General features: G+C 35.6%; 1 long non-coding RNA gene across 1 annotated transcript; it reads right to left on the bottom strand.

The window, feature by feature from the left end:
- Positions 1 to 6,259: 6,259 nt before the first annotated feature.
- LOC110926387 lies at positions 6,260 to 6,870 on the bottom strand. Its single transcript, XR_002585167.2, has 3 exons — positions 6,671 to 6,870; positions 6,485 to 6,544; positions 6,260 to 6,342 (listed from the first exon to the last, which is right to left on the bottom strand). It is a non-coding gene; the product is annotated as an uncharacterized LOC110926387 (long non-coding RNA).
- Between the last annotated feature and the right edge of the window lie 1,706 nt (positions 6,871 to 8,576).

The following is an 8,576-nucleotide window of genomic DNA, read 5'->3' as shown; positions in this document are numbered from 1 at the left end:
TGGCAAGGAATTCCTGATTCGTCTGCTTTCTGAATGATTGTTCTTTCTCAGCTTCTGTTGTTTTCCCTGAAACAAACACAGTTTTTGGTTTATACATTTTTCCATTTTTATAGTTTTTCGGTGGAACAAAACCAAGACCTTTCTTTTTGAAATTACGATTATGGTTTGGTTTCTTTTGGAAACTGTAACCACAATTGTAACCCATTTTCTTGTTGATTCTTTGTTGATCTCTTGAAGTGTATTGTTTAGGTTTTCCGATAAGATTTAAATCTTTATTTCAGAAATATTAATTTCTGTTATTTTGAAAACCTTTTGAATCATTTCAAGTCTGACACTTCTTATTGGAAAAGCATCATCAGAATATAATTTGTCAGAATCTTTCAAAGTATATGCTACTTTGAATGATTCATCATTCAAATTAGATTTTGATAGCAAAAATTGTTTATCATAAACCCGTTTGTCCTTTTTGATTGATGGCTTTGACGTATCGAACTCAGACTTTGACTTGGGTTTGGACTCCATGTTTGACTCCTCACTGTCATCTTTATCTAACACCTGATCGACCACAATTTTTATCAACTTTGACTCATGATCAGTATCGGATGACGTGTGTACGTGACATCAATATTTTCCGGCAAGTTATCCGATGGCCCAGACTCCCATTCTAAGTTTATTGCTTTTTCGACTCTCTCAGAATTTGAATTTCGAGGTGAATATCCATTTTCGACCGGGGGCGGACATCTATTGTAGACCACACTTGATTTCTTACCAGAAGTCTTCACTTTTTCTTTGTCTTTTGTCACAGATTTCTTTTCTACGTCTTCTCTTCTCCAAACGTCTTCAAATTCTCCACAACCGGATAAATCCTGTCAACAACAAAAGTAGAACATGAGTAACTTTCTAATAATTTTTTAACTTTCTCAGTTTCTATCTTTTGTGTTGCTAACTCCAACTCCAGATCAGCACATTTCTTTATATGAAAATTTGCATCATCAAGCTGTCTCAGATATGCTATCTTCAGTGTATTCATTGCCACAGCTTGTTCACCACTCGAATCAGTATACTTGTTGATTTCTCTGTTCATTGTATCATAGGATTCTTTCAATCTGTTTATATTATGCAGCAATTCATTGTTCTGTTTGATTAAAGAATCACAATTCATGCACTTTTCTGGAACTTTGACAGGTTCTGCATCAACCTTAACTTCAAATTCAGGAACCTATTTGACTTTTCTGTTTGATCGTAAAAACTCAGCTCTTCTCTTTCTCTCTGCTTTAGCTTCAGCTTTTAATCTCTCTTCCTCTTCTTCTTCTTCTTCTTCTTCTTCAAGCTTTCTCCGTCTTGCTTCAGCAGCTTCTATGACTTTTCTGCTTCTTTCTGCACATTTCAAATCATAGGCATTAGCAATGAAAGCATTAACATTTGAAGTGTTTTTGGACATCTCTTTGGCCATGAGATCCTGATCTGGACAAAAATCGTCCCAACAAAAACCTTCAACCAACTTTTCATCATCTTGTTCTGCCAAACACACTTTGCTGTTTATTGGAATATATTTATCCCATGAAAAATTTTCATATTTGCTTAGACATGCTCTTTTTGACCCGTCAATCACATCTCTTCCGTGAGCAGTTTGTGCCTGATGCTGTGCTGGTGGTGTGACTTGATGATAAATCGCCTTTTTGTGATAATCTTTGTTTCCAAAAGGATTTTGGGCTCCAGTAGCTTCACGGTTTTTACACTCCCTCTTGAAATGCCCCTTTTCCCTGCAACGAAAACACGTAACTTTAGATTTATCAAAACCTAAAGTTGAAACATTTGCATCACGAAAATCATCTCGGCCTGTAATCTGTTTAAACTTCTCAGCCCGTCTCATCACACTAGCCATGCACCATTTAATGTCCATTAATTCCATTTCCCCAGCATCAATTTGATCGTAATCCTCTTTCGTGAGCATTGGATTACCGATCTTTTCGGCCACAAAACTACTATAAGACTCAAGAACCATTCCCAACAAAGACATTTGATTTTTAGCAATCTCTTCAGTGTAATCTTGATCATTTTCAATACTAAGAACAATATTGCACTGAAGTTTTCTTCCATTCTTTGTTACAGAAATATTTGGATCGAATGATGAAAATCTTGTGCTGCTTAATCCTTGGGATGATTTCTTTTCAGAAGAATCTCTCACACTGAATGCGGTTTCAATTTTTGGAGAATGACTTGTCGTTCCAGGAACACCACTCTTGTAGTATAAGCTGATGTCTTGTTCTCCATCGTAATTCTTCATCCTGGCAATCTTCCTTTGCTCCATCTCTTGAGCTTCCAGGTGTTTGATGAAATCTCCCAGTGTCATATTCTTGTAATCTTTTCTGTTGGATCTCAGCATCATCAGAAACGTTCCCCATGTTTCATGTGGTAGCGCATCTGCAAGTTTTTCAATCAATTCATCAGTATCTTTCTTAATTCCAAGTTTTGTCATATTTCTCACCAAGTTACAATATCTATCAATTATCTGCTTGGTGTTTTCAGTTTTCAAACCACGGAATAAATCGAATTCTTTCTTCATGAGAGACATCTTATTTTTGAGCATATCATCACTTCCAACAAATTTTGCTTCCAATTCTGTCCAGATTGAAAAAGCAGTTCCATCATGTTAAAGCAATATCAAGATATCTTCTTTTATCGCTTGCTGAAGCAGACTCACCATCAATTTCTCATCTCAATATTTCTTTTTATCTTCAGTACTCATTTCTCGAATTATTTGCTGCACACCATTTGTAACGGGTCTAACATATGGTTCTTCAGTGTGTTCCCACGCATCCAAGTGATAAGCCTCGACCCAGTTTCCAAATCGTTCAGACCACAAGTTATAATCATCAATATCCATGAGTTTAGGTGGTTTCTGAGACGTTCTGGTTTCATTATCAATCAAAGCATTCTGAGTAATAGAGATCGGGCTAGCAAAGGCGTTATAGAATTCAGTGTCCATTGTTCGATTATCCAAAGTTCACAAAAAAATTCCAAGTTTAGGCACGTTTGACCCTTGAAGCGAAACTGTCACAATAAGCGAAACTACTTAATGTGACACAAAAGCGAATCTTCACTTGTCACAATAAGCAGAACCTTTAAGTGTTCTTGGAGCGGAACCTTTTAGTATCTTACAAGTGGAACTACAAGTTGTCTGTTCAAGCGAATCTACTTGATGTCTGTTCAAGCGGATCTCTTGATGTCTGTTCAAGCGGAACTCTTGAGCGGAACTACAAATAAGTGCCACTGAAGCGAAACTAACTGTCCCTTGGAGCGAAACTAGACTGTCACTGAAGCGAAACTACTGACATTTTCGTCCATAAAAGCGAAACTACCCTGTTCCTTCAAGCGAAACTTTCTGCTGATGTCACTTTTTGAACGTGCACGAATAAGTGAAACCCCAAAAATTCTACTTTCTAGGTCGATTTTAAATCTGAAACTTTCAAGGGTATACTAATACATGATTCCGAGTACAGTGTGTGAAATTGAGCTGGTTTTACCGTAAAAATTTTTAGAAAAATTGAAGAAAGTGTAGAAAAACAGATGAAATGCAGCTGAAATGGCAAGAACTCCTCCTCCTGAGCTCTGATACCACTTGTAGGATCGCGTTCGGCCCTGTTTGAGTCGATCAGAAGAATTCCTATCCAAATCAAGAGGCGGAAACTAATGATTTGGTGCGATTTCAGCTATATTCACTTATAATTGCTGTTTTATTGATCTTGATAACGTTTACAGACTCTGACAGCACTTCGGCAGCACTTCGTGGCTTACCGGAAGAAAAACACCTTCAACTATGTGTTTAGGTTCGCTTGAATGACCTCCTTATATAGCTGAGGAGGTTTCGCTTATACGGTCATGTCCGTATAAGCGGACCTACATCAATGACGAATAAGCGGAACTATCATGTTCACATAAGCGAACCTATTTCACTTTGACACATAAGCGAACCTATTAGACTGACACATAAGCAAAACTATTTCTATCTCATGTTTCTAGGATTTCGTGCCATATCTAACCTATACATCACTAAGACTCGATGTAAGACGTAGTCGACAGACGTAGTGCACCAACAAGAGATATAAGATATAGTCTAATATGATGACAAGTGTCCTCAAAGTGGTTTCTTTTATTATATGTACTAGGTTATCACCCGGGAATACTCCCGGGTTGTGAATCTTTATATCTAAAAAATAAATATACATCTATATATATTAATTAATAAAAATATACCATGTAGTTGTGAATCTTTATAACCCGGGAACTTCCCGGGCAGAAAAAATCAATTTATAATCTAATTATGTCATTAAATAAATTAAAAGACATGTATTCAAACGTTATTAAGTGTTTAAATAAATAAGTTAAAATTTGGTGTCAATACTATGCGGTACCAATGTTGAAATTAAAATACATGTTTTCAAACGTTATTTGCCGTAAAATAACACTTTTTTTCCATGGGGCGCCTCCTTCCATTTCTTTACATGTGCACCCCTATGCTATGCGATACAGTACCGGTTAAGCCAAAGCACTTATGAAGAAATGAGATGAGCCAAACCACTTTTTTACCATAATCCCAAAGAAATAAAGGCACTTATGTTTTTACCTTTTTTTAACCGAAACCCGATTACCAAACCTGACCCAATGCTACCTAAACCGAGTATTTAACACAATTGTACATGAAGCCACACATGACCTAAGTAAAAACATAACAAAAACTTTCCACATCAAACTTTCCACAACAAAACACTTTCCACAACAAAACGTTTAAACACATTAAAAGAAGAGAATTGAGATATAAATTTCTTTTTTAAACAGCCAACAAATCAAATTTTATTAAAAAACAGATTAGCATTGTGCCAATCCACATCCAAAAACAACCAGACAACAAACTACATCATAGACCCAAAAAAATTAACACGAAATTTCGCCAGTTTTCCCATGAAAAACCAACGGATTTTGACTGATGTTTAACCCATAGGTACGCCAAAACTCTAATTTCCTACTTTAAACTCTCCACCTTAGGTTGTTTACGGTTGAAGATAATATTGTTTTGACTTTGCCAAATGCACCACACGACCGTTAGAATAATGGAGTAGACAACCTTTCTCTACTTCACGAAGCCTCTCGCTTGCTTATAAAACTTCAACTGGTCCTCGAATTCAAAGAAAAAGAAGCCATAAAGCATGTACCATGTATTAATAAAGTCCCAGATAGTTTGCGTCATCCCACACGATACTAAAAGATGTTCTGCAGACTCCTCATATGCTCTACAAAAGCTGCACATAATAGACCCAATAGTAACACTTCGTCTTTTGCCAGATTTGTACTCGTAGGCAAGTAATCCAACCCCAACCTCCACGGTAAAAAATGACTTTAAGTGATGCCCAATTGTTCCATTCAAAGACTGTGCCAAGCACCGAAGAAGATGTTGAATTCTTTTTTTTTTTTTTTGAAGTTCTTTAGCAAAAATACACCAGATGCATCCGAGCTCCAGACCCATATGTTAACGCCAAATTTGTCTAGTAAGATGGATAACAACGTTGTTATCCCGTCTAGTTCAGTTACCTCCTGGAATGTGGATGATTGTTGATCCTAGTCTTCTTATTCTAGAAGTAGATTCCTTGTATTAAACAAAACCAATAATCTACTTAAAATTGAACATTCACCCCATGAGAGAGTGAGATGATGACTACCTTATACAACATCTACTCCAAAACCTTTAAATCACTCATGCAGTTGTCTCCAGTGGAAGTGCTACCTAAAGAATGGATCAGATTTATCACATGCTATTAAACTAATAAAACAAATATTAAAAGTTCAAAATTCAAATTACAAAAGAAAAAAAAGTGGCAGAACCGTTATCCCATGGTAGCTAAGACGTTCCCTGAGCCCTCATGCTATAAACTGAACTTACATGCATTAGTGAAACTCTATCTCAAATAACAGCAGTTTCTCCAATAACCAATCCTGTTCCATGATCCAATAATATTCCCTCCCCGATTTTGCAGCTGTGAGCCCAAAAGAGAAACAGTTATTGGTAAAATCCAATAAACATCTATTATTTATGTCAAGGAAATCAAATTTGAAACAATACCTGGATGTATATCGACTCCAAACACCTACAAAGAAGTAAGTGTTTGTAAATAAGAATAAGCAATTTGAATAGATACAAACTGAAAAAAAGATACCATGAATAAAATGAATTACAAAACCATATGTTACCTCACTGACTCCACTTTGTAGTGCAAGAACCAACACCTTGCGTCCTTGGTTCCATAATGCATGTGCTACTCGATGCGTTTGTAAAGAATGGTAACCCTACAATTCAATAAATGTCATTTAATTTATCACTTCACATCAAAAAAAGGTTCTAGAAGTTAAGGGCGAAGAAAAACAAAAATGGTAACAATTTTCACAAAAATTAAATAAACAATACAAAGTTCAATTCTACTGAAAATACCTTTAGGTATAAAAGAGCGGAGCAATAAGACAAGCATGAAGGATCTCTTTCTTTAAATGCCTGTGGAAAGATGTTAATTGAAAAATAAAATAAGTTCCTTTGTAAATTAATGACAAAACCAAACCAAAAATATCGGTAAGTGATATAAAAAGACAAAAGACATTGAATACATGTTGATGGTATCACCTGTAGATCCATGCGTAATGCCCGTTTGATGCCTCAGTTTTGAACCAATACATCACAAAATATATCCATCAATTGGGTTTCTAATAAAAGTATTACTTTGGAGACGGTTAGCAATAATAAATCCTAATGCTCGCTCTAAACAATCATGTGACAGTATGCTGGCATATAAAAAGCTGCTTAGAATCGATTCATTCTCTGCCTGAAAAATTACATCAAATAACCAACTTCAGAAATAAAATCATCACTAAATGAAGTAAAAACTCGGTTTTCCCGGACAACAAAACGTCACAAAAAGCACATTTGGCTCATCATGAGTAGCCTTAAAAACATCCAAAATACCCTTCAATATCCGAGGTTGAATAAAAAAATAGTGTTTTAAGTTCAAAATACCCGTAAATATCCAAATTACCTCATCATACCAGGCGACGGTAAATGGAGAGCAACAACATGATATCTGGGAGTCCGAATTCCGTGAAAACCTTGCAAACGTAAACCAAGATTACAAATACTTAAACCTGCCACAACGACGAAAGAAGAAGAAGCATACATCGGCGTATACGAAAGACGTGCTACGCGATGCGTTTGTAAAGAATGGTAACCCTGCAATTCAATAAATGGCATTTAATTTATCACTTCAGATCAAAAAAAGGTTCTGGAAGTTAAGGGCGAAGAAAAACAAAAATGGTAACAATTTTCACAAAAAATAAATAAACAATACAAAGTTCAATTCTAATGAAAATACCTTTAGGTATAAAAGAGCGGAGCAATAAAACAAGCATGAAGGATCTCTTTCTTTAAATGCCTGTGGAAAGATGTTAACTGAAAAATAAAATAAGTTCCTTTGTAAATTAACGACAAAACCAAACCAAAAATATCGGTAAGTGATATAAAAAGACAGAAGACATTGAATACATGCTGATGGTATCTCCTGTAGATCCATGCGTAATGCCCGTTTGATGCCTCGGTTTTGAACCAATACATCACAAAATATATCCATCAATTGGGTTTCTAATAAAAGTATTACTTTGGAGACGGTTAGCAATAATCAATCCTAATGCTCGCTCTAAACAATCATGTGACAGTATGCTGGCATATAAAAAGCTGCTTAGAATCGGTTCATTCTCTGCCTGAAAAATCACATCAAATAACCAACTTCAGAAATAAAATCATCACTAAATGAAGTAAAAACTCGGTTTTCCCGGACAACAAAACGTCACAAAAAGCACATTTGCCTCATCATGAGTAGCCTTAAAAACATCCAAAATACCCTTCAATATCCGAAGTTGAATAAAAAAATAGTGTTTTAAGTTCAAAATACCCGTAAATATCCAAATTACCTCATCATACCAGGCAACGGTAAATGGAGAGCAACAACATGATATCTGGGAGTCCGAATTCCGTGAAAACCTTGCAATTGTAAACCAATATTACAAATACTTAAACCTGCCACAACGACGAAAGAAGAAGAAGCATACCTCGGCGTATACGAAAGACGTGCTACTCGATGCGTTTGTAAAGAATGGTAACCCTACAATTCAATAAATGGCATTTAATTTATCACTTCACATCAAAAAAGGTTCTGGAAGTTAAGGGCGAAGAAAAACAAAAATGGTAACAATTTTCACAAAAATTAAATAAACAATACAAAGTTCAATTCTAAAGAAAATACCTTTAGGTATAAAAGAGCGGAGCAATAAGAAAATAATAATTGCAGCAGACTAGAATCGAATACACCACCTCGTTAACGGTTATGTTTTGACGGTTTTTAGGTCAAGCCGAGAATGTTAGTAACAGTTTTTGACCATTGTAAACTAAAATCAAATTGTAACCGAACCATACGCTTACTAATGATTTGGCTTTGTTTGCTTTCACAGTTTGAGCTGATTAGAACTTTATAACAAAATAG

The sequence above is a fragment of the Helianthus annuus genome, chromosome 17 (assembly GCF_002127325.2).
Source record: "Helianthus annuus cultivar XRQ/B chromosome 17, HanXRQr2.0-SUNRISE, whole genome shotgun sequence".
Classification (NCBI taxonomy): Eukaryota; Viridiplantae; Streptophyta; class Magnoliopsida; order Asterales; family Asteraceae; genus Helianthus; species Helianthus annuus.
Note: the sequence above shows the minus strand (reverse complement) of the source record. Positions and strands in the feature narration are given on the sequence as shown.